Source organism: Notamacropus eugenii, chromosome 5 (genome assembly GCF_028372415.1).
Source record: "Notamacropus eugenii isolate mMacEug1 chromosome 5, mMacEug1.pri_v2, whole genome shotgun sequence".
NCBI classification, from domain to species: Eukaryota; Metazoa; Chordata; class Mammalia; order Diprotodontia; family Macropodidae; genus Notamacropus; species Notamacropus eugenii.
Genome location: NC_092876.1, coordinates 336662887 through 336687337, shown reverse-complemented (window position 1 = coordinate 336687337; position 24451 = coordinate 336662887). Strand labels below are relative to the sequence as shown.

Sequence of the window (24451 nt, the reverse complement as noted above, 5' to 3'; positions counted from 1 at the left end):
TTCTGGATGACACTGTATCAGATCCATACATTAGTAAAGGAGACCCTCTTGCTTCCATATCTCCATCATCTAATCTATTAGACTTCATCTCATGGGGTCACATTTAAAACTATCCTTCATGTATCAAAAGCACTTTTTTGGGGGGATGATCTTCATATTAGGATTACAAATGCAACTCTTTAGTCACTGAGCAGCAGCTGAAAGTTTTTTCTAGAAGGTCTGAAAATCTGTGATTTTTTAGTATAACACTGGTTGTGTTGAATTTTCATAAGAAACACGCAAAATTTCAAATTTAAATAATTCACTTTTCAAATATGGCTTTTTAAAAAAATATGTAGCGCTTATATCTCTGAAGTTATTAAAGCTTTAAAGTGCACTAAGACTTTTGGGACAGCCTGTATCTCCTCTCTATCCTGTTGGCGCAGACGCCTCCTTAGCTGCATCTCCTCTTACACCATTATCAATCATACCTTAAGGTAGACATTTCTTAACTATTTGCTTTTCCATTTATTCCCACACTTGATTAATGTAGCCGATCAGATTACATATTGTCTTTGATTCTTTAGAAAAACTGAGGTTTTTATTCTAATACTGCGAAACAGTATCTCCTCCTACACGGCGCCGGTGCACTTGCAAGTGTAACATCTGCAGACTAGCACCAAATCACCGGTCACCTCTGGCACGCTTTGTGCGCGTACAGACAAAATCGGGGTGTCTGCTCCACTGCGGGAGCTCCGACAGCTCCACGGGGGGCAGCCTCGTTGCCCAAGCCCAATCCCAGAGCCATCCCGGGTTATCTCAGAGGAAGATAAAATCACAGGATTGCAGAGCCCTGGCAGAGCATCCAACTCCCCCCTTCTACACTGCAATGGATCCAAGGCCAGAGAAGTGGGTCCTCCGCCTCCAAAGGCAAAGTTCCTGCCCGGGCACCCCGGCTCCACGCCCCCCCTCACCCCCCCGGGCTCCAGGGGCTGCGGGGAGGTTCGCGCGCGTGCAGGGCATGCTTTGCGAAGGCTCCGGGAGGCCCGGTGCCGGACAGGGAGGGGTGCCCCCGCTGCCCTCGCCCTGCGGAGGGGCGCTCCGGCTTCTGCTCACCTGGGGGGCGGCTGCGAACGGAGCCCGAAGCCCGAGGCCCCCCCCGCGTTCGCAGGAGCTCGCGGCGAGCTAGGCCAAGCACACGGCGTCCGCGCTTTACGCAGCAGCAGCAGCAGCTCGAGGTCCGAGGAGGAGGCGGTGCCGCCCCCCGCGCTTATACAACCAACCCCGCGACCCGGCGCGCGCGCGCTCGCGCGCCTCCCTGCTCTCGCCCGCGGGGCCCCGCGCACAGTTCAGGAGCGGACACAGCCCCAGCGCTCCCCGGCTGGGCTGGGCCGGGCCGGGCTGGGGAAGGGCTCTGGCCACGTGATCCAGCGGGTGGGGGCAGGGCCTGGCTGCGTGCGCAGCTCCGTGGGAGAGGTTGGGGCTGGGGGCCTCGCCAGCCCGGGCCCGACTACTTTCCGGAGTGGTTGCGCTCTCGGGGCGAAGCTCCCCTTCTTTGATTATTGTCCTTTTAAAAAATGATGCATTTCCCCAACTTTGCATTAATGATCATCATAGCCCACGTAGAGCAACGCTTTCAAGTTTGCAAAGCACTCTAAATGGATATGTCCTAGAGAAGACGGTCTGGTTTGACCGTGACCGCAGCCCGGGAACCCACGAGCCTCCTGGCGGCCCCTCCCAGCCCTTCTCAATCCCGGTGCCCTCGCCTCTGAGGTGCTGTCCCGTGGATCTCCAGCCTGCTGCGTGTTTTCTCCCTGTTTATCTCCTTCATCTCTTTTTGCTACATTGTTGCTTCTTGTCTTCACCCTAAGACTGAGCTTCTTGAGGACGGGGATTGGGTTTTGTTTTTGTGTTGTCCAAACGCTTGGCACGGTGCTTGGCACACAGTAATTGTTGCTGGCTCACATCCCGGCTGGGTGACCCCATTTGGGATTTTCTTGGCAAAGATACTAGAATTGTTTGCCATTTCCTTCTCCAGCTCGTTTGACAAATGAGGAAACAGGCAAGCAGGTTTAATTAAGTAACTTGCCCAGGGTCACACGGCTACTAAGTATCTGAGGTTGGATTTGACCTCAGGACCTCCTGACTCCAGCCCAGGCTAAATAGCTGTGCCTAGTAGGCTTTTGATAAAATGTTAGTTGCTTACTCTGAAGTAGGTGTTATTATCCCCAATTTACAGATGAGAAAACTGAGTCTGAGAAAGGTAAAGTGTCTTGCTGAAGATCACACAGCCAGAAAAAGTATGAGGTAGCCTTCAAGTATTCAGTCAGACCTTCCCAAGTCCAGGCCTGTATCCACTGCAGACTATAAGCAAGCAAAGTAACATTGGAGCAGTGGATAGAGAGATGACCTTGAAGTCCAGGAGACGTGGGCTCTGGTCGCCCTTCCCCACCAAGAAACATAAAGCTGTGTGACCCTCTGCAAGGCAGTTCCCCCACAAGTAACTCTACTGTGCAAAGCTATTAAAATCTCAGTGGGCCGAGGCACCTCTCTGATTTGCAAAGTGGGTGTGTCCCTGTGCATCAATTGCAGAAAAGCATCAGTAGAGGGAGTACCTCACACAATTCCAGGTTAAGTTACACCAAAAAATAAAGTATATTTTACTTTGTTGGGAGGGAAGGGGAAGGGAGAGGAGAGGGTGAAATTCCCCATGGGATGAGACCAATGGATCCATTTGGGGATTCAATATGTAGGAATCAATGGCAATTTATCAATTACTCATTCTATAACTTTGGAGAACTACCTGTTTATGTGTGTAGATATGCAGGTTGGAGGAAGGCACCAATACTAGAATTTGGAATCCTGACCTAGGGGTCAAGAAATTTGGGTTTGAATTTCCTCTCAGACACTTAAACCTTAATGATTATGAGCAGGTAATTCTTTTTTAAAATTTGTTTTATTTTTAAATGTATTTTATTATTTATTGTTTCCCTTTTAGTTATGTTATTAAAATTTTAATATTTCTTGTGTTTTTTTATTATTTTGTTTTCATATTATTTTATTTTTACTTATGTATAACTATAATAACAACTAGCATTTATATAGCACTTACTATGTGCCAGTCATTATGCTAAGTGATTTACAATTATTATCTCATATGATTCACACAACAACTCTGGGAGGTACGTGCTGTTAATTATTTCCATTTTACAGATGAGGAAACTGAGGTGAAGTGACTTGTTCAGGGTCACTCATCTAGGAATCATGTGAGGCAAAATTGGAACTCGGGTCTTCCTGATTCCAGACCCAGCACTCAAAAAGCACATGGAGACTAGAGCTGTGATGGCATCCGTGTATAGAATCCCTCTACTAATGCAGGTCTTAAGAGAGTTGGCTGGAGCACTGAGGAGTTAAAAGACTTGCTGGCATAGGTATCATATAATCAGTATGTATCAGAGAAGGATTTGAACTCAGATCTGCCTGGCTCTAAAGGTCAGCTTTCTCTCTGCTACTCCAAGTTGCCTCTCAGATGACATCTACATATAATGGAGAAGGGGAAAGGGGGGAGAAGAGAGAGGGTGAGTTCAGCACTGTAGGGAGTTCCCTATGTAGAAACTCCTACCAGAGTAGATTGATGACTACTCTTTAATTTATAGCCTTAGACCCTAATCCAGGATGGGGACCTGCAGCCTTGAGGCCACATGTGGCCTTCTAGGTCCTCAGGTGTGGCCTTTTGACTGAGTTCAAGTTTTACAGAACAAGTCCTTTCATTAAAGGGATTTATTCTGTGAAGTTTGAATTCAAAGGGTCGCATTGAGGACGTAGAGGACCACATGGCCTTGAGGCTGCAGGTTCCCCACTCCTTCCTTAAAGAGTTATCTAGGGGATGAAAGAGAGAAAAAGACAGAGAGAGAAAGACAGAGACAGAGACAGAGAGACAGACAGAGAGAGAATAAATGTATTAAGCTCTTACCATGTTTTCTAGGTACTGTATTCCAGGAATACAAAGATAGGCAAGGAAGCAAATCATTCGCTATCCTCAAGAAGTTTACATTATAATAGGTGAAGAAGATGCATGAAAGGGAACTAGTAATGAGGAGTAAAGTGGAGCAAGGTCCACTCATGTTTCAATATACACTATTGCAATACCCTTCTGGTGGGTCTGCCTGCCTCAAATCTCTTCCTGTTGCAATTCATCCTCCATACAGCCACTAAGTGATGTTTCTAAAGCACAGGACCAACCATATGATCCCCTACTCAAAAAATTCCAGTGGCTCCCCATCATCTCTAGAATCAAATTTAAAAAATTCTATTTGACCTTCAAAGCCCTTCCTAACCTAGATCCCATCTATCTTTCCAGCCTTCTTCTTCTTTATTCCCAGCCATATACTTTTCAGTCCAATGACACTGGCCTTCTGGCTGTTCCACGCAGAAGATTCTCCATGTCTTGGCTCTGGGCATTTTCTGTGGTTGTCCTCTATCCCTGGAATGTGATTTCTCTGGCTTCCTGTCAGTTTAAAATCTCATCTTTTACAGAAAGCCTTTCCCAACCTCTCTTAATTCTTGTCCCTTCCTTCCAGTTATTTCCTATTTGTCCTGTCTATAGCTTGTTCTGTATATATTTCTTTATGTGTTGTTTTCCCCATTGGATTATAAGCTCCTTGAGGGCAGAGAGTGTTCTTTGTCTCAGCATATTTTATCATTAGCCCTCTAGAATCATGGTTGGTCATTATATTGATCAGAGTCTCTAATTCCTTCAAAGTTTATCTTTACCATACTAATGTCATTATACAAATTGTTCTCCTGGTTCTGCCCCCGCTTCCATGTGCATCAATTCATTCAAGTCTTCCCAGGTTTCTCTGAAACATCCTCTCCATCATTTCTTAAAGGACAATAAGCATTCCATCATATTTGTATATCATAACTCATTCAATAATTCCTCAGTTGATGGATACTCCTGCAGATTCTCATTCATTTCCACCTCAAAAAGAGGGATAAATGTTTTTGTACGTGGGAGTTTGTTTTGTTTAGGACCAATGCCTCTCTTAACCTGTCCTCTCTCTACCTTTCTCCCTTCTTCTGTTTCCTTCCTATTTCCTCATTTAGGGAAATGTATTTCTACACCCAACTCTGTGTGTGTGTGTGTGTGTGTGTGTGTGTGTGTGTGTGTATGTATTCTTCCCTCCTTTGAACAGTTCAGATGACAATAAGAGTCAAGTGTCAACCATTCCCACCTACCCCCTTATCCTTGTTTGTATACATGTCTACTTTAACATCTTTATGTGAAATAATTTTCTTTACACTACCTTTCCCTTTTCTTCCCTCCCTTCACCCGCAGTGCATTCCTCTTCCCCTCTTGTTCCTTTTTCTTTTAAAATCATCAAGACACAAGAGAATCACTCCCAGGTCTTGTCTAATTGGGCTCACTCTGTGGCTCTTCTTGACGATGGGATTCAGAGGGGACACGTGTGTCATCTCCTCAAATCTGAATGTAAGCAATTTATCCTAGTTTAGTTGTTTATGGTTTTTCAGAGTTTTAAAGATATTTACTTCTCTTAACTTCTGCTTGTCTTGGTACTTCATCACTATCCACTCTTCTTCCTACTGGAATGTGAAACTCCAAATATTCCACATAAGAAGGGAGGTAGATCAGAATATCTCCCATTTTCTCACTTGTCCGTACTACCTTGCGACTTCTATGACTTTTCTACTCTCCCCTCTTGTTGGGTACCAGTCTCCCCTCCCTGCTCACCCTCCTGTGCTTTTCAATTCTTTCTGTATGTTGTCTTCCTCCCATTGGAATGTAAGATACTTGAGGGTAGGGACTATTTTTCTTTTTTCATACTTTTATCCCCAGTGCTAAGCTTAGGACCTGGCACATAGTCAATACTTACTAGATATTTATTTACTATTGACTGACTAATTCTTATACACTTAAATTTCAGAGTTTCTATGCAGCTCTAGACTTTTCATCAGAAATGCTTGGAAGTCCTCTATTTCATTAAAGATCCATTTTCCCCTAGAGGATTACATTCAGTTTTGATGAGTAAGCTATTCTTTTCTGTAAACCTATTTTCCTTGCTTTTTAGAATATTGTATTTCAATCTCACTACTTCATAGTAGTGACTGCTAAATCATGTGTAATCTTAACTGTGATTCTTCAGTACTTGAATTCTTTTTCTGACTGCTTGAAGTATTTTTTCTTTGACCTAGAAACTCTTTATTTTAGCTATAATATTCTTGGGAGTTTTCATTTAGGAGTTTATTTCAGAAGATGACTGGTAGATTCTTTCCATTTCTAGTTTATCCTCTGGTTCTAAGAGACCTTAAAAGTTTTCTTCCAAAATTTCTTTTTTTTATCGTTAAGAAATTTTTTATTGATTTATGGGATCCATGACGTTGAGGATGTTGTTAGTTAACCAAAGATAGCATTACAGAATGGACAATATGCCCAGACTCAGTTTCTCACAGTTGATATATTTTCCTATTCAGAAGGAAGCATTGAAATAATTGGAGGTAATTCAGGTTAGTGCTGCCATCAAAATTTCTTGAAACATGTTGTGTAAGTTCTTTTTCTGGCCATGGTATTGAAGTAGTACGATTCTAAATTTTTCTCCTTGATTTATTTTTCATGTCACTTCTTTTTGCTGTGAGATACCTTTCATTTCCTTCTTTTTTTTTTTTTCAATCTTTTGTGGTTAATATTTCTTGATTTCCCATGGAGCAATTGACTTCTATTTAGTCCATTCTAATTTTCAGGAAGTTCATCATTTGGGTAAGACTTGTTCCTCTTCTGCCAAACTGTATATTTCCTGTCCAAGACTTTCTTCTTTAGTTATCTTTTTCCTTTAGTACTCTCATTTCATTTATAAGAACATTTTAAACTCATTTTAAAAAAAACTCTTGCTTCATCTCTTATAGAAATTCTATCTGAGTTTGTGTCCAAGCTGTGTTTTGCTTTGATGCTCTGCTTGTAGATGTTTTAAAGTCATTCTCTTCTTCTGGATCTGTGTTTTGAGCTTTCCTGTCACCATAAAAACTTTTTATGGTGAGAGTTTTTGTTTGTTTCTTAGTTCAATCTTCCAAACTACTTTCTGACTTTGAACTTGTTATGGCGAAGCTCTGAGCACTTCTGGAGGGAAGGTTTGGACTTTCTTGGGGTATTGAGTGTTGTGTTGTTCTAGCATATTAGGGACAGCTCAGGCTAGGGACCTTCAACTTTCAGTGTTCCCAAGGTAGTCTGATGGAGAGCAAAGTCTGATTCTTTCCCATCCAGGTCTGAGCTCAGCAAGTCCCTGACCTCAGTATGGGTTGGGGCAATAGTAGATTGTTGCTGGCCTCCTCCACTGTTAGCTAGCTGGGAAGCTTTGCTAGCTCAGAGAGACAGATCTATAGGCTCCTTTTGGATCTGCAATTCCTGCCCTGGTTGTCTATAGGCTTCAGATTGGGCTAGAACTGAGACCCTTATATGATATAGAGCCATACTGCTGCCGTTTGCTTCTGTATTTGCTCTTTGCTTAGTACGTAGCCAAGGACCCAGACTGCTCCCTACACCAGAACACCATCCCTGTGTGCAGGGTCCCAAGTTAGACCACCCTGAATCTATGACCTGAAACTGGGTAGTGACTCACAACTGCCAATTGGCATCTGACCTGGCACCTTGCACTTGGATCCCTCTAAGTGACCCCCGAGCTCCTGGCCAGATCCTATCCCTGTATTCTCTGACCTCTCTGTCTCATATCCCTATTCTGATTTGGACTGGAAAAATGATGCATTGTGACTTTTTTCATGGATTTCTCCTTCAGGATTCTGTTTAGTGCATTTTCTAGATCTGTTTGGAGGAGTTTGCGGGTGAAGATTGGAGAAGAGTTTCCTGGACTGCTTCCTGTTACTCTGCCATTTTCTTCTCTTGACTGACACTCACTTCTCAGCCCCTGGATATCTTACTTCCCACCCCACTACTCTGCTGGAACTATTCTATCCAGGGTTGCCAACGCTGTCTTAACTGGTACATTCAGTGGCCTTTCATCACTCTTCATTCTACTTCAACACTCTAGGGTTTTTGACATTGTCAACCATCTTTTCCTGTTAGACACTTTCCCTTCACTTGACTTTTCTGTCTCTGGATTTTCTTCCAACTTACATGCCCACTCATTCTCTTTTACTGGATCATCTTTCCTGCTCACTCTTACTAAATGTGGATGTACCCTGAAGCTCTTTGGCCTTCTTCTCCTCTCCCTCAGAAATATCATCTACTTCCAGGGTTTCAATTATCTCCATGCAGAGAACTCCCAAATCTACATTGCCAACTCTAACCTGTCTCCTGAATTCCAATTCTGCATTACCAGTTGTTTACTGAACATCTTCTCTTGGATGTCCCACTGGCATCTCAACTTCATATGCCCAAAAAGAAACTTATTCTATTTCTCCCAAAACACATCCATCCTTCAGACTTTATAGTTTCTGTTGAAAGTGCTACCAATTATCCAAGTTCTGAGCTCATATAAGATTTTTCCTAAAATGAAAAAAGAGAATTGATCAGGTTTTCCAGAATATTTTAATGCCTGAATTTAGTAGCAAATTCCCTTCTAAATGAATTACTCTGTGGCAAATCAGCAACCGTATTGGGAAAGGTAAAAGAAAGAGGGTACAAGTAAAAACTTTCACATCCAAAATGAAGTTATTAAAGGATCTTTTTAAATACTGTATATTTTTTATTTTTAAAATAATATTTTATTTTTCCCCAGTAACATGTAAAAGCAATTTTTAACGTTCATTTAAAATTTTTTTTGAGTTCCAAATTTTCTCTCTCCCTCATCTCCCCCCCTTCCTCAAACAACAAGCAATTTGATATAGGTTATATGTGTTCAATCATGCAAAACATATTGCCATATTAACCATGTTGTGAAAGACATAGACCTAGAGGGAAAAAAAAACAAGAAAAAATATATACAGAAAATGAAAAAAAGTATGTTTCGTTGTGCATTCAAACTCTATCACTTCTTTCTCTGGAGATGGATAGCATTTTTCCTCATGAGTAAAAGATATTCTTTTTTTTAATACATCTTGCATTTATTTTACTTTTTCCCCACTTAATAGTACTTTATTTTTTTCAATTAGTTGTAAAGATAGTTTTCAGCATTCGCTTTTATAAGATTTTGAGTTCTAAGTTATTCCCCTTCCCTCCTCCCCAAGATGACATGCATTCTGGTATAGACTATACATGTGCAATCATATTAAACATGTTTACACATTAATCATGTTGTGAAAGAAGAATTAGAACAAAAGGGAAAGACTACAAGAAAGAAAAAACAGGAAAAAAAAGAACTGAGAAAATCATATGCTTCGATCTGCATTCAGACTCCATAGTTCTTTCTCTGGATGTCAATATCATTTTCTATCACGAGTCCTTTGGAATTGTCTTCAATCAGTACATTGTTGAGAAGAGCTAAGTTTATCAAAGTTGGTCATTGTACAATGATACTGTTGCTGTGTACAATGTTCTCCTGGTTCTGCTCAAAGATATTCTTTATAGTCCACTAAGGCCTCAGAAGAGAAGGGGACAAGGGATGCTGTAAATCTCCAAGTCTGAGTCTTATGGGAGAGGGGGAAAGACAGCTTCAGAGTTGGCTTCTTAACTATTCCCTTTTGGAGAGGAAACATCTCATCTCTAATGGGTATAATATAATAGCTTTCCCCATTTTCCAGGGGGTTTTAGGGCAGATATTTCTTGGGGAGGAAGGTATTATCTACTGCCTCTGATCCCAAATCTATGATTTTCTGATCTTTAACATTGTGATTGGTTGACTAGGTGCAGAAAAGAAGAAAGGGAAAAGAGAGAGAGTTTAATTCACTCCATGGCTGAGCTTGGGGTTCTTCTCATAGATATAGAAAGCAATTCTTCCGTGCGTTAGCTGGACTATCAGAATCTTTCCCAGAATCCAGGGGCTCGTCCCTCCACACAAGTACCTCTGTTTACACAAGGAGTATGATAATGTGGGGGAAAGAAAGAACCAAAAGATGTCAAACCTCTCTTCAGTGACCAGTTGGGACTTCAGAGGCAAAGAGAGAACCATCTGTTCAGACAAAGCTATTTGTGGATTTTTCTTTGACTATATTTATTTATTACAAGGGAGGGACCTGTCGTATGTTTGATGTTAGGAGTAGGTCAGTGTTATGAAAACTGAATAAATAAAGGACCATTTCTTGGTCGATGCCAGGCAGATTAAATGTAGTAAATATGCTAATACTTTCCAAATTAATTTTATAAATTTAAAGCAATTTCAATTGAAGTCCTAATGGGATATTTTGCAAGTGTAACTAGGTAGGGCAGTGGCTAGAGAGCAAGGTCTGGAGTCAGGAAGTCCTGAGTTCAAATGTGACTTCAATTATTTAGTAGCTTTATGACTACTAAATGACTACTACTAAATGACTACTAAGCAAGTCACTTAACCTTGTTTACCTCAGTTTTCTCATCCATCAAACGAGCTGGAGAAGGAAATGCCAAACCACTCCAGTATTCTTGCCAAAAAAACCCTAGGGCTATGATGTGGAGATAGTGAAATTTATTTGGAAAAATTTGAAAGCAAAGATACCAATATTTCCCAAGCAAATATTTTTTTAAAAATATGTCTATTTTATTTTTTCCAATTACATGCAAAACAATTTTTAACATTAATTTTAAAAATTTTGACTTCCAAATTTCCCCCCTCCTTCCCTCCCCTCCCCTTCCCCCTCCTTGAGAAGACAAGCAATTTGATATAGGCTATACATGTACAGTCATGCAAAGCATATTTCCAGATTAGTCATGTTATGAAAGAAAACACAGACAAAGAAAAAGAAAATAAAGAAAGTTAAAAAATTATTCCATCTGTATTTAGACTCCACCAGTTCTTCCTTTGGAGGTAGATAACATTGGAAATAACTTTTAAAAATGAATGAAGATATGTTATTTGAATGAAGACTACAGGTAGTAGTTTAAAACTGCTTATAACCCAGATGTCCAAAAAGTGAGAAAAGACTAAACAGACGAAGGGGCAGTGTAGTATTGTATCACCATGAAGAAGAACAGATATAGTGATGAAACTGAAATACATTGTTTTTCCCCTGCCTCCATGCTTGAGGACTTCAAAGTCCATTTCAACTACATGCCTAATAACCATGCTACATAATTCCTCAGCCTCCTCAAGGCCAGTGACCTCTTGCTTTACTGCACACTAGTCACAAGGGAGCGTGGTCATATTATTTTAGAATATTACACTTCAAAGGTTCTGATGGGTCACAACCTCCCAGTCTTCCATCTCACTCACACAAAGCCTATTCTAACCTTCTTTGTCCCATTTCAGAGCCAGTTAGGTGGTACAGTAGACAGAACTTTAGCCCTGGACTCAGGAATACATGAGTTCAAATCTAGCTTTAGGCACTTAATAGCTGTGGGATCGTGGACATGTTACTTAATCCCTGCCTTCCTCAGTTTTCTCCACTGTAAAATCGGTATCATTATGGCACCTATATGTCAAAGAACTATTGTGGGGATCAAATGAGATAATTATGAAGTACTTAGCACTTAAGGACATAGATATGAATGAATTTTCTTTTTTTCTTTTAATTAATTAGTTTCTATTTTCAACATTCACTTTCATAAGATTTTGAGTTCCAAATTTTCTCCCCATCTCTCCTCTCCCCCAAGAGAATGTGCATTCTCATTACCCCTTCCCCCAATCTGCCCTCCCTTCTATCACCCCCCTTCTCTTATCCCCTTCCCTTCCATTTCCCTGTAGGGCAAGATAGATTTCTATACTCCATTGTCTGTATATCTTATTTCCCAGTTGCATGTAAAAACAATTTTTAACATTTGTTTTTAAAACTCTGAGTTCCACATTCTCTCCCTTCCTCCCTCCTCACCCAACCTCATTGAGAAGGCAAGCAATTCTATGTAGGTTATAAATGTGTAGTCATGCAAAACTCTTCTGTGACAGTCATGTTGTGAAAGACTAACTATATTTCCCTCCATTCTATCCTACCCCCCTCATTTATCCTATTCTCCCCTTTGACCCTGTTCCTCCTCAAAAGTGTTTGCTTCTGATTATATCCTCCTCCCTTTTGCTCTCCCTCCTATCACATTCCTTCTTATGCCCTTTTGTCATACTTTCCTGTAGGGTAAGATAAATTGTCATACCCGATTGAGTGTGTATGTTATTCCCTCCTTAAACTAAACCCAATGAGAGTAAGGTTCATTCAATTCCTCCCACCTCTCCCCTTCCCCTCCACTGTAAAAGCTTTTCTTGCCTCTTTTATGTGAGATAATTTATCCTATCCCACCTCCCCCTTTCTCCTCTCAGTACATTCATCTTTCACCCCTTGATTTTATTTTTTAGATATTGAAATGAATGAAATCTTCAAGGAAAAGAGATTAAAGTCAAGGAAGAGAAGAGAGACAGACAGAAAAAGAGAGAGAAAGAGGGAGGGAGACAGGAAGAGAGAGAGAGAAAGAAAGAGAGAGAACATCAATGGGCCAACTGAGCTTACTCACTATAAATTTGTTAAGGTAGCTGCTCTGTGTTCCTTGGAACCACACCCTTCTAGGAACTGTGTTGCCTCTGGCAGTCCAGGTGTCAAAGTTACCCTTCAGCAATGGCACTGTTGCCAGGTGAGCTTATCTGGCAGCCCCTCCCCCCAAGATGAGTGGGTATTAAAGCTTTGGCCATAGTCCCTGAGGGCACATCTGTTGCTAGCCCTATCCCTGCAGCCATGTACCTCACCTTGCTGTTTCTGCTATTGCTGTGCCCTGAGACCCAGCTCCAGGAGACAGGTGAGAAGATTGGGGGACATCAAAACAGGAATCAATTGCCTGCGTGATCTTAGATACCAAATATGTTGGTTGAATTGGTCAAGAAATTTAACCTCTCTGAGCCTCAGTTCCCTAATCTGTAAAGTGAATGGGTCTCCCAAGCCCTAAAATGCCAGGATCCTGTGAACCAGCTGGGCAGAAGTCCCTATCCTAGCTGTCACCCACTCTGTGCATGACTGAGGCCTTTCTTGGCATGATTACCCTAAACCTAGACAGAATAAGTGCCTGGGGGCTGACTGATGCTTGTTCCTCCTTCATCTCTAAAACATGAATGTCTGTATAGTAGTTTAAAGTACTTTCCTTATACAACTCTGTGTAAGTAGTGAAAACATTTTTTGGTGCCCATTTTACAGAATAAGAAACTGAGGCTCAGAAAGGTCACCCAGCTAGTAAGTGTTAGGGCCAGGATTGGAACTGATGTCTCCTGGGTTTAAATAGTTCCAGAGTGAATTACCTCTTCATAACTACTTCCTTTTTTAACATCTTTATCTTTTGGATGTAATTTAATAGGATTATCATTTCAAAGAATCATAATGGCTGTTGCTGTTTCAAATTTCAAACTCAGCTTTAACCAAGGTAGATTCAAATACCCCAGCCTGCCTGTCATCTCAAGGTTTGCTGCTGATGAAATCAAGACCAATCCATTGTAGAGTCTTTGTGTTTCAAAGGAATGTCCATTGTCCTCTCTTCTACAGCAGGCTCACGTGTGGCACAATCAACAGGGTGAGGGTTTTTTGTTAGTGAGTGAAACTGGAAGACAGCTGGGTCCTGTTTCTGGAAAACCCTTTACGTAAGGGTGGAAATGTGAACTCAGGGAAATTAGCAAAGGAATTCTATTCTACACTCAATCTGAAGCAGCAGGCCAGTGTTGTAAGATGTCAGCCCAAAGTTAGCTCCACAGAGACTCTGCCTCTCTTTACCTCTGGCAGAACTATGGCATTCTAGAGAATTTAGGGCCTGGAGAGAAGGGATGCAAATGAGAGCCAACCCAAATAACCTGCATGTTATTTATTTCTAGCTATTACTGAGATATTGGTGACCTTGTGGTAAAAGTCCTTTCCCCTTAAAGCTTGACTTCACTTTATCAATCAATGGACATTTATTAAATGCCTACTATGTGCCAGCCATCATGCTTATGGATAGGGATACAAAATGAGGCAAAAGACAATTCCTTCCCTCAAGAAGCTCATGGTCTAATAATGACTTTAGGGGCACCATTCAGGGGATTGAATTGGGAATAACTATATACACAGATGTGTATACACACATATATGTATATACACATATATACATATATATACACTGATGGTCAGGTGTGCTCATGTGTGTTCCATGAGCTCAGGGTTGTCTGTGCACATGTATGTTCTGGAATAGGAAAAGCTTAGAGATTTTCTAGTCTAATGTGACTCGTTTTATAGATGAGGAAACTGGGGCCCAGAAAGGTGACTTGCCCAAGGTCATATAACTTCTCATTGACAGTTTTGATGCTAACAGGCTTAAAGTCACTGATTCCATCGTGTTTTCTATGTGATTCCTTGTTGGGGGACTCGGTGCTGGAACAAGACACCAAAGGATAAAAGCAAAACTGAGACCGAAATAATAGTTCATTTTTATATATCTCTTAATATTCGCAAAGCTCTTTCTAGGCATTGCCTCATTTCATCCTCACAATAACTCTACTAGGTAGGTAGGGATTGGCCCTGCTTTGCAGATGAGGAAGCTGAGGCTTGGACTTGCCCAAGGTCACAGTTAGGCTAATGTCTGAAGTAGGATTCAAACCCAAGTCATGGTAGATGAGACTTGAAGTAAGAAGTAAGAAGACCTGAACTCAGCGCCTTAGTCCAACTGTTACTAGCTGTGTGATTCTGGGTAAATCACTTAACCTTTCTAAGCCCCAGTTTCTTCATTTGTCCAATGAAAGAGCTGGACTCAATTTTTCCTTCCAGCTCTAAATCTATAATCTACTGGAAAGATGCTGTAGGAGACTCAGCAGAGGAGGGCCTCATCATGTACATGTTTCTCCTTCCCTAACTCTCCTGTTTTCATAACAAAGTACCCAAAGCACAGTTTTCACCCACATCTTATCTTCACCGCACCTTTTTCTACAAGTCTTCTCTTTGAAATTCTATCCTTGTTGATCCTGTCAACTTAGAGAGGGAAGCTTTAAGTTTCCTCTAAATAAACCCCCAGACAGGTGCTAGTAGAGGGCAATGGGAAAGACATTAGAAAAGAAGAAGAATGAACTTTGAAATGGGGATGGGGGAGTCAGAACATGTGGATCTCATTTCCAAGTCCATTGAAGTTTAAGTCCAAGGTTCATATCCCTCCTCTGCTCAGTGCCTCAGTTTCCACATTTGTAAAGTGATAAAGGAAAAGCATTCCATGCTGTGGACTGGGACTTGAATGGATGATGTTTGTGTTGAACAGTTTGGAGAAGGTGACCAATAGTAGAGGTAGAAGAAGATGGTTTGATGAATAGAAATTCACACTAATTTTTCCCGGTAGAATGTAAACTCCTTGGGTGTATGGATCATTTGATTTTTGTCCTTGTCTCCCATGGAACTAGTAAGATGTCTTGCATCAATAAATGTTAAATTTCTGTTCTCTCCCTACTTGCCCCCTGAGATTCTCTTATCCCCTCTCCCTCTCCAGGAAGCTGCTCCCAGCGCTCTCTCCTTTGCTGCTCTGGAACAAACAACTCTTGCAAACGAGGAGGCTGCTATTGTGATGAGTTTTGCCAGTTTGTGCCTGACTGCTGCCATGATTATGTTGACACCTGCAGGCCTGGTAAATAACCCATGGATTGGTGAACAAGGATACCACAGTCCTCGTTAACACCTCATAACATCCTGCCAGGCCTAGAGGCCTGAGGGCTACCCGAGTCTTCTTACCTTACCTCTCACAGGTCTTCGGCTGGCCAAACCGGATAGTCGTATGAGAGAAGAGACCTCCCAGAGTCGAACAAGGGTTAAGCTTTTATTCAGGGTTCTGGTTACAAGTGCAGGGAAATTCTTCCTTAGGAGGGAGCGAGGAATCTCCCAAGGAGGCAAAGATCTTACAATAAGAGATTGGAAGCAGAAGTGTAAGTGGGGAGAGAGGGGGAGGGAAGAGCCAAGAGAGGGAAAAGGAGGAGAGGCCTTCTGTCGGTCAGGGCCCCTCCCGAGCTAAGAGCGCTTTCAGGCTTTCCTGATCCTAATTAAGCTCTCCAGCCGCATAGTTTGCACCTGAATACCGTGCCTGTTAGATAACAATAGGTGTGCCCAGACCCGGGAGAGTCTCGAGGGCGGGGAGAGCTCTCTCCCATCACGTTTCTCACGGGAAGAGGCGGAAATACATGAGATAGCTCGGTTCACCTCGATTCCCAGCCATTTCCTGGGGGGCCTCGTGAGAACTCTAAGATTTAGAAGTTCCCACCTTTACCCACCCGAGACTGTCCACATGGAATTGAGCTTCCATCCCCAGCAACATCCCTCAAAAAAAAGGGAAGGTCCATTTGCCAATCTCTTAGCCTACCTCTTCTAAGGTATCCATTTAATGATAAAATCCACAGGAGTCCCCCGGACTCTGCTGCTTTCTCCTAGCATTCCTTAGTTCCTTCCATGGCTACTTTGCCAAACCCAGTGATATCAGAATGGGCAGTTCTAAAAATCACAGGTGGAGTTCTATCTACCTGTACCCAACTTCTATTGCTGTGTTGACAAACCCAGACCCAGTCCTAATCAGGTGTCTGGGGGCTGGTAAGGGGACTATGCAGAGAAACTCAGAGAATATGAGAGTTTGGGGGTGCTAAGCTCTGGGTGAATGGCAGAGATTTGGGCCAAGGACTCTTTCCATCTTTTTCTTGCAGTTCCCCAGGCAACCAAACTCATAGCACAGGTGGTATTGAGGATGTGGCCCCTTGCTACCATGACCCCAGGAAACCAGTCATGGATTCAAACTATGGTGAGTTCAATTAAAGTTCCCCCCAAGAAAACTGGGACACTAAGGCATTGTGGCACTGATCCAACCATTCTGGAGAGCCATTTAGAACCATGCCCAAGGAGCTATAAAACTGAATATACTTTGATCCAGTAATACCACTACTAGGTAGGGAAAAGAGCCTACATGTACAAAAATATTTATAACATCCCTTTTTTGTGGTGTCAAAGAATTAGAAATTGAGGTAATACTTATCAAATGGGGAATAGCTGACCAAGTAGTAGTATATGATTGTGATAGAATACTATTGTGCTACAAGAAATGATGAGCAGGTGGATTTCAGAAAAACCTGAAAAGACTTACATGAACTGATACAAAGGAAGAGAACAGAAGCTGGAGAATATTGTAGACAATTAACAGCAACACTGTGTGATGATCAATATGATCAATTTAGCTCTTCTCAGCAATACACTAATCTAAGACAGTTCCAAAGAACTCAGGATGGAAAGTGTTATCTACATCCAGGGAGAGAACTACAGAATCTGAATGTGCATCGAATCATACTATTTTCATTTCCTTTATTTTTTGTTCTGTTTTCTTCTATTTAGTTCTGTTTTTTCTTTCACAACAGCACTAATATGGAAATGCTTTACATCATTGCACACATATAAGTTATACTAAATTGCTTACCATCTTCGGGAAGAGGAAGGGGAGGGAAGAAGGAACATTTGGAACTCAAAACTTTATTTAAAAAGTAAAAGTTAAAAATTATCTTTACATGGAATTGGAAAAAATTAAATACTATTTAAAAGGAAAAAAATAAAAATTCCAAAAGAGGACTATGGTAGAATTAACAAAGCAGGGGTCTTCCCTTCCCTCCTCCTGACAGCCATTGCTATATGGACAAACTTTTACCATAAAGACTGTTCAGCCACAGCAAAATTCAATTCAATAATTTAAATAAATTCAGCTTTTCTTTCAGTCCCCAAAAGGAGAAAGCTGAAGCCCAAGCAAATTTAGAAGTTTAGAAGCCAAAACAGGGATGGATCCAAGGGCTTTGACCCTACCAACCTTCCCTCTACCATACATACTACAAAGATGACTGTCTTTTAGAAAGAGAAGAGAGACCAAGAGACACAGAGAGAGACACAAAGAAAAAGAAAGAGACTGAGAGGACAGAAACATAGAGAGAGAGAGAGAAACAGAGAGACAGAGAGACAGAGAGAGAGACAGAGACAGAGAGAGACACACAGAGAAAAAGACAGAGGAGAGAGAGTGAGAGAGAAAGAGACAGAGAGGACAGGGATAGAGTGAGAGAGAGAGCAGGACAGACAAATACACATACAGCATTTATTAATTACTTACTATGTATCAGGCACGATGTTAATCCCTGAGCATATAAATACAAACAAGTAAATTAGCTCCTATCTTAAGGACCTTCTCTTCTTTTTCATTATAGCTCTTAATCTGCTCAAAAGGCAACCTCTTTTAGTCCAATTCAGGGTGGGATCTAAACATTTGTGATGCATATGATGCAGCTATTCGGAAGTAACTCCATTTTTTCCTCCTTACATCCACTCCTTTCATGATTTGGGAAGGAGAGAGAGCCTGCAGCAGGTATTGCAGTAGTTAAAAGTGGGAACACTATCTGGGATTCTCAACATGGTAAATGTGACTAGTCTTCTTTCTCTAATACATTGTCTCTATTAGACCCTCATCCCACATGGTCCAGATTCTCTTTCAGTGTTCTCAGTTCCCTGTGGGACAAAACTTGAGAACCCCACAAATCAATTCACTTCCTGAGTCCAGTACCTGATTGGTATGGACACAATGTATAAAGCAGAGAATGATGATGTCCCAAACTTTCTTTTGTTGTCAAATACAGGTCCAGCAGCTTCTTGACACTGGCTTCCCTGGCCTGTCCCTGTCCAGCACATTGAAGGGAGCCAAGAAGAGAGAGTGACATTCTCATGTGATCTGCCTCCCTCTGGATCCTTCCCAAGCAGGACCAGTAGCTATGGCCAAGAGGCCGACAGTGGCTTGGCACTAGGACATTCTTGGATATTGGTCCAGAATGTTCTTTCAGCATTTTGTCTGGATTTCTCCCTTCGCTCCCATCTTTTAACTGCCTTGTATTGTAGTTATCTCCATATTTTTAACCCCAGTTCCCAGTACACTGTAAGTTCATTGAAGGCAAAGACTGTAATTTTTATCCTTGTATCCCCAGCACTTGGCACTGTGCCTTGAACATTTGGGGATCACTTAATACGTTGAATGAGAGAAAGAGCCAGAAGGAAAGAGGAATACCATTTAGCCCAACCCTGTCATTTCACAGATGAAAAAACCAAAGCTTCAAGAAGTAAAATAATTTTTCCAAGGTCACATAGCAATTTAACGGCAAAGCTGGGACTAGAACCCAGATGTGGTGGAAGCAATAGCTTAGTTTTTCCTTGAAATGTGTTGTCAAGATTTAATTGTAAAATGAGGAGGTTGGATTAAATAGTATCTAAAGTTCCTTCCAGTAACTGTTTAAAACCCCACACAACCTGACCCCCTTCTCTCCTCTGCCACCATCCTGGCGTAGGCCTTCGTCGCCTCCTTTTTCCACCATTGCAATAATCTGCCTCAGATCACTCCCCCATCCAATCCATCTCCATTCAGTCACAGAAGTGATTTTCCTAAAGCATAGACTGACCATATCCCTCTCCTCCTCACTGACTCCCTATCGCCTTCAGAATCAAATACAAAATCTTCTGTTCATCTTCCAAAGCCCTTCATAACCTAGTCTCTTCCTACCTTTCCAGTCTTATTATACCTTACTCTTTGATCCAGTGACACCAGCCTCCTGGCTGTTCCATGAACAAGATGCTTCATCTCTTGGTTCCATCTATTTCCTCTGGATGTTCCGCATGTCTGGAATGCTCTCCTTCCTCATCACTTCCCTGGCTTCCTTCGAGTCCTGACTAAAACCACAACGGGTCCCTGTCAAAGCTCCACTTAATGGCTATTCTTTAGACCCTCCTGGCTTAGAGTGAATGTCACTGGTAAATGTTTCTCTTTTCGCCAGCAACCCTGAGGGTCTTGCCCTCCCAACTTGATTTTTTTCTTTTTTCTTTTTCTAATTCAAGGGGCCATCCCTTGCCTACTTTTTAAAGAGGCCTATTTACTGAATGGGCATTACCTCACTCTAAGGGAGTACCTGAAAAGGCCTTAGCCCAAAAGGGCCAGGCTCTCCCATTGCATCCCGGGTCATCTCCAGGCACCCTGAAGAATATCTGGTCACTGGATCCAGATGGCTCAGGAGGAGGAAGTGAGGCTGGTGACCTTGCACAGCCCTCCCTCACTCAAACGAAAGTCAACTGCAAGTCATGTCATCATTTCCCTGATGTCATGGTCCTCTTCAAAATGAAGGACAAACACACAAAATACCACCTTCCACAGGAAGCCTTTCCCATCCTCTCTTAATTCTAGTGCCTTCTCTCTGTTAATTATTTGCTATTTATCCTGTGTATAGTTTGTTTTATATGTATATATATACACATATGTATATATAACATATATTTATATAATTTATTTATATATAAACTATATATTTATACCCTATAGTATATAGTTTATATACCATATATAACTATATATAGTTTATTTACACACAAATACATAAATATATACATCCACATATGTGTTATATAAAGTGTATGTAAGTGTATATACATATACACATCCACATACATAGCTATCCGTGTGTGTGTGTGTGTGTGTGTTTACCTCTGGTCTCTGCTTCATTCGATTGAGGACCAGGATAGTCTTTTGCCTTTCCTTGTATCCCCAGCACTTAGCACAGTGACTAGCATACAGTTGGTGCTTCATAAATGCTTATTGACTGACTGACTGGGCTGAACTTAGCCTTTCAGCCTAACTGGACATTACTTTCCCTAGATATTCACACTCTGAGATCCAGCCAAACTGGCTGCCTCTCCATTTCCTTCCTGTCTCTGTACATTTATTTGTACTGGCCATTCAGTATGCCTGGAATACAGTCCCTCCTTACCTCTGTGTCACAGAGTCATTTTATTTTTCCTTTAAGAGGCAGTTCAGGCAACATTTTCTGCATCAAAATGCTGGTCTCTCAACTACCAGTGAGCTCCTTCCTTCCCAAACTACCTTGTATTTAACTTGGTAATTATGCTGTAGCCATTTTTAGATGTACTTTTTGTTCCAATTACAATGTAAGACCCTTACATTGGTAGGGATTTTTTCAGTTATTGTACTTGTATCACCAGTGCCTGGCATGTAATAGGTGTTTAATAAATACTTGCTGATTGATCGATTAATTGCTGATTCTGTTGTAGTGCTGGACAGTCAGGTGGCACAGTGGACACAGCACTGAGCCTGTGGTCAGAAAAACTCACCTTCCTGAGTTCAAATCCAGCCTCAGGCATCTGCTAGCTGTGCAACTCTGGGCAAGTCACGTAACTTATTTGCCTCAGTTTCCTCATCTGTCGAGTGAGCTGGAGGAGATGGCAAACTACTTCAGTATCTCTGTCAAGAAAACCCCCAAAAAAGGGGTCACAAAGAGTCAGACAAGAATGAAAAATAACTGAACAAACAATAGTTGTACATAAGATTTTCCTAGTATAACTCTTTTAAGGGAGTGGCAAACTTCTCCCCAGGGTTGGGGATCATAACTCTTGACCTGGAAAGGATTTCAGAGGCTGTCTGGTTTAACTCCTTTTTACAGATAAGGAAAGTAAGGCTCAGGATCACAAAGGTGCTTGCCAGAGAGGGCTGTGTCGGGTTAAATAAATAAGTAATATACTTCCTGTGAGCCTCTGCCAGTATAAAGTCCAATTTCTGTCTAATCAGTGCTCTCCTGCTGGATGACTCTGAGCTGCTGCTGCTGCTGCTAGTGCAACATCAGTGTCATTCCATCACAAAACTCAGAATGAAGAGCCTGAAAGTGTAGACTGCTTTGCTTCCCACAGTTCTGATCAATGGTTGATCTTGCTTCAAATCCTCAGGTCTTCAAGATTTCCTTCTTTATGACACCCTACCAATAGCATAAAGAAGTGCTTCTCTGGTCAGGCTCATGTGGGAAATGACCTCCATGATCTGGGATGATTTTTGTTTTTCAGTTGCGTCCATCTCTTTGTGACCCCATTTGGGACTTTCTTGGCAAAGAGACTAGAGTGTTTTGCCATTTCTTTCTCCAGCTCATTTTTACAAATGAGGAACCTGAAGCAAACAGAGTTAAGTGACTTCCCCAGGGTCACACAACTAGTAAGTGTGTGAGGATGGATTTGAATTCAGGTCTTCCAGACTCCAGGCTGGGAGCTCTATTCTGGAATGATATTCCTGATCTATTTTAAAGAACGCTTGAGCTCATACATTAGAATAGTGGATAGAAAGTTGGATTTGGAGTAAGGAAAACCTGGATACAAATCCTGATTCACACTTAATAGCTGTATGACTTGAGCTAGTTATAGGTTCATAGATATAGAGCTGTATACTCTTTGATCCAATGACACTAGCCTCCTGGCTGTTCCATGAACAAGATACTCTATCTCTTGGTTCCAGGTATTTTCTCTGACTGTTCCCCAAGGGCTGGGGAAGCAACAACTCCAGACTTGCAAGTGACACCTACATTTAAGCCTATTAGAGAGCATTGGGCATGGAGTCAGAAAGATCTGAGTTCAAATCTAACCTCAGACTGTATGTGACCTTAGACCAGTCACTTAACCACTGCCTTCCTCAGTTTCCTCACCTGTAAAATGGGGACAATGATAGCACCTATCTCCCAGGGTTGTTGTGAGGATCAACTGAGAAGATATTTGTAAAGGGCTTAGTACAATGCCTGGCACATGGTGTAGGTGCTATATAAACCCTTCATTTTACAGATGAGAAAAATGAGCATCAGATATGAAGTAACTTGATCAGGGTCAAGCAATTACTTCGTATCTAAGTATCACAACCTCCCTGAGCTTCAGTTTTCGTATCTATATAATGGGAATGATAATAGCACCCATTGTTATGAGAATCAGATGAATGAAAAGTACTCTGCAAACCTTAAAGCCTTATACAAACCCAAGTCATCATTAGCACTATCGGATTCTAGGACCTCCACCTGGAAGGGAACTCAGAGATCATGTCAACCAATACATTCATTTCACACATCAGGATACTACAGCTCAAGGGCAATGTGGTACAGGGGCAAGAATGTTACATTAGGAATCAGAGGGCCTGAGTTCCAGTCTTACCTCTAACATGGACTAGCTCTGTGACCCTGGCCATGTCCCTTAACCTCTTGGTGCCTTGATTTTCTCATCTGCAAAATGGGATATAGGACTTGAGACCCTTTCTAGTTTTAAATATGTGATCTTATGATTCTGCTTAATAGTTATATGTTTAACTAGCTAGTAACCTGGTCCTGCTCCCCAGGAAGGATCGCAGCTGGGCAAGTCCTCATTCAGAGCCCTATTCCATTGAGAAGTACTGAAAAAGTGCTGGGTTCTCTATGGTTCTAGGAGAGGGAACAACCTTCCTTCCCCAATTCTGCTTCTTTTTTTGGAGGGGTGGGTGAATCAACTTGCTGTCTAGGGGGCATGGATTTACCCAGTAAGAACCACCTTTGGAGCCCTTATCTCTTCTCTAAGCCTTCTCTATTTCAGTGATCCCTGGGCAAGGGACCTTGGCGTCATGGAATCAACTCCCCATAGGAATGGAGAAAAATAGTTGGCTGTACTATTCTCTTGGCATAGAAACAATAAAAGACTTAATAAATAATACTTAATAGAACACCTACCACAAATATCTGACCACTTTCAAGGCTCTCACCAGAACAGGCACTCAGGATACTGGTATGAGTCTTTCTCTTCTAGATCATAAAAAGGGAGGGCCTTTAGGAAAATTCCAAGGCCTTTCCAGGCAGGGCCAGGCTTATCCTGTCCTATCTCATACCCAGGGCCAGAAATCACCCACAGTATAGCAGCTACTCAAGGCAACCCTTCCTGCTGTGTCCTCAGAGACATGGGCCACAGGTGAAATAAAATCACAGGGTCTGTTATTTAAATAATTTGAAGACACTAATAAATAATTAGTTATTATTATAATGCTAGACATTATGCTTTTTATGGCTCTTTAATATTTGCAAAGCATTTTGCAGACTTTATCTCATTTGATCCTCATAACAATCCCAGTGTAGGAGGTACTATTATTATCCCTGTTTTACAGATGAGGAGGAGAAAGAATGAGAATTTGCATAGCACCTACACCATGTGTCAGGCACTGTACTAAGCCCTTTACAAATATCATCTCATTTGATCCTTGCCACAAGCCTGGGAGATGGGTGCTATTATTATCCCCATTTTACAGGTGAGGAAACTGAGGAAGGCAGTGGTTAAGTGACTTGTCCAAAGTCACACAAATTCTGAGGTCAAATTTGAACTCAGGTCTTTCCAGGCCTAATGCTCTCTAATAGGTTTAATACTGGATGTCACTTGCAAGCCTAGAGTTGTTGCTTCCGTAATCCTTGTTTAGTGTCATATCCATTCTCTTGGCTGGCCCTTGCTAGAATGGCTCTATGGCCTACTTACTTTAGGATCCTTCCTATATTTTTTGACTCAGGAGACCCAGGAGACCTGGTATCTCCAGGACCTGTTCCGGATAAGAACCTTGACTAAAAGTGACCAGGAACCTTGAAGTTAC

The 24451-nt window shown here is 41.8% G+C and overlaps 1 protein-coding gene across 2 annotated transcripts in view; it reads right to left on the bottom strand.

Annotated features, from left to right (window-relative positions):
• Window positions 1–1491, bottom strand: part of LOC140506482 (deoxyribodipyrimidine photo-lyase) — a 28006-nt gene extending 26515 nt beyond the window's left edge. The window contains exon 1 of one of the 2 annotated variants that reach the window (XM_072613716.1): window positions 1096–1491. The gene's annotated coding sequence lies outside the window, so the exon portion shown is untranslated. The remainder of the gene's footprint in view (window positions 1–1095) is intronic. The other variant, XM_072613714.1, reaches the window with a different exon arrangement.
• Window positions 1492–24451: the final 22960 nt, after the last annotated feature.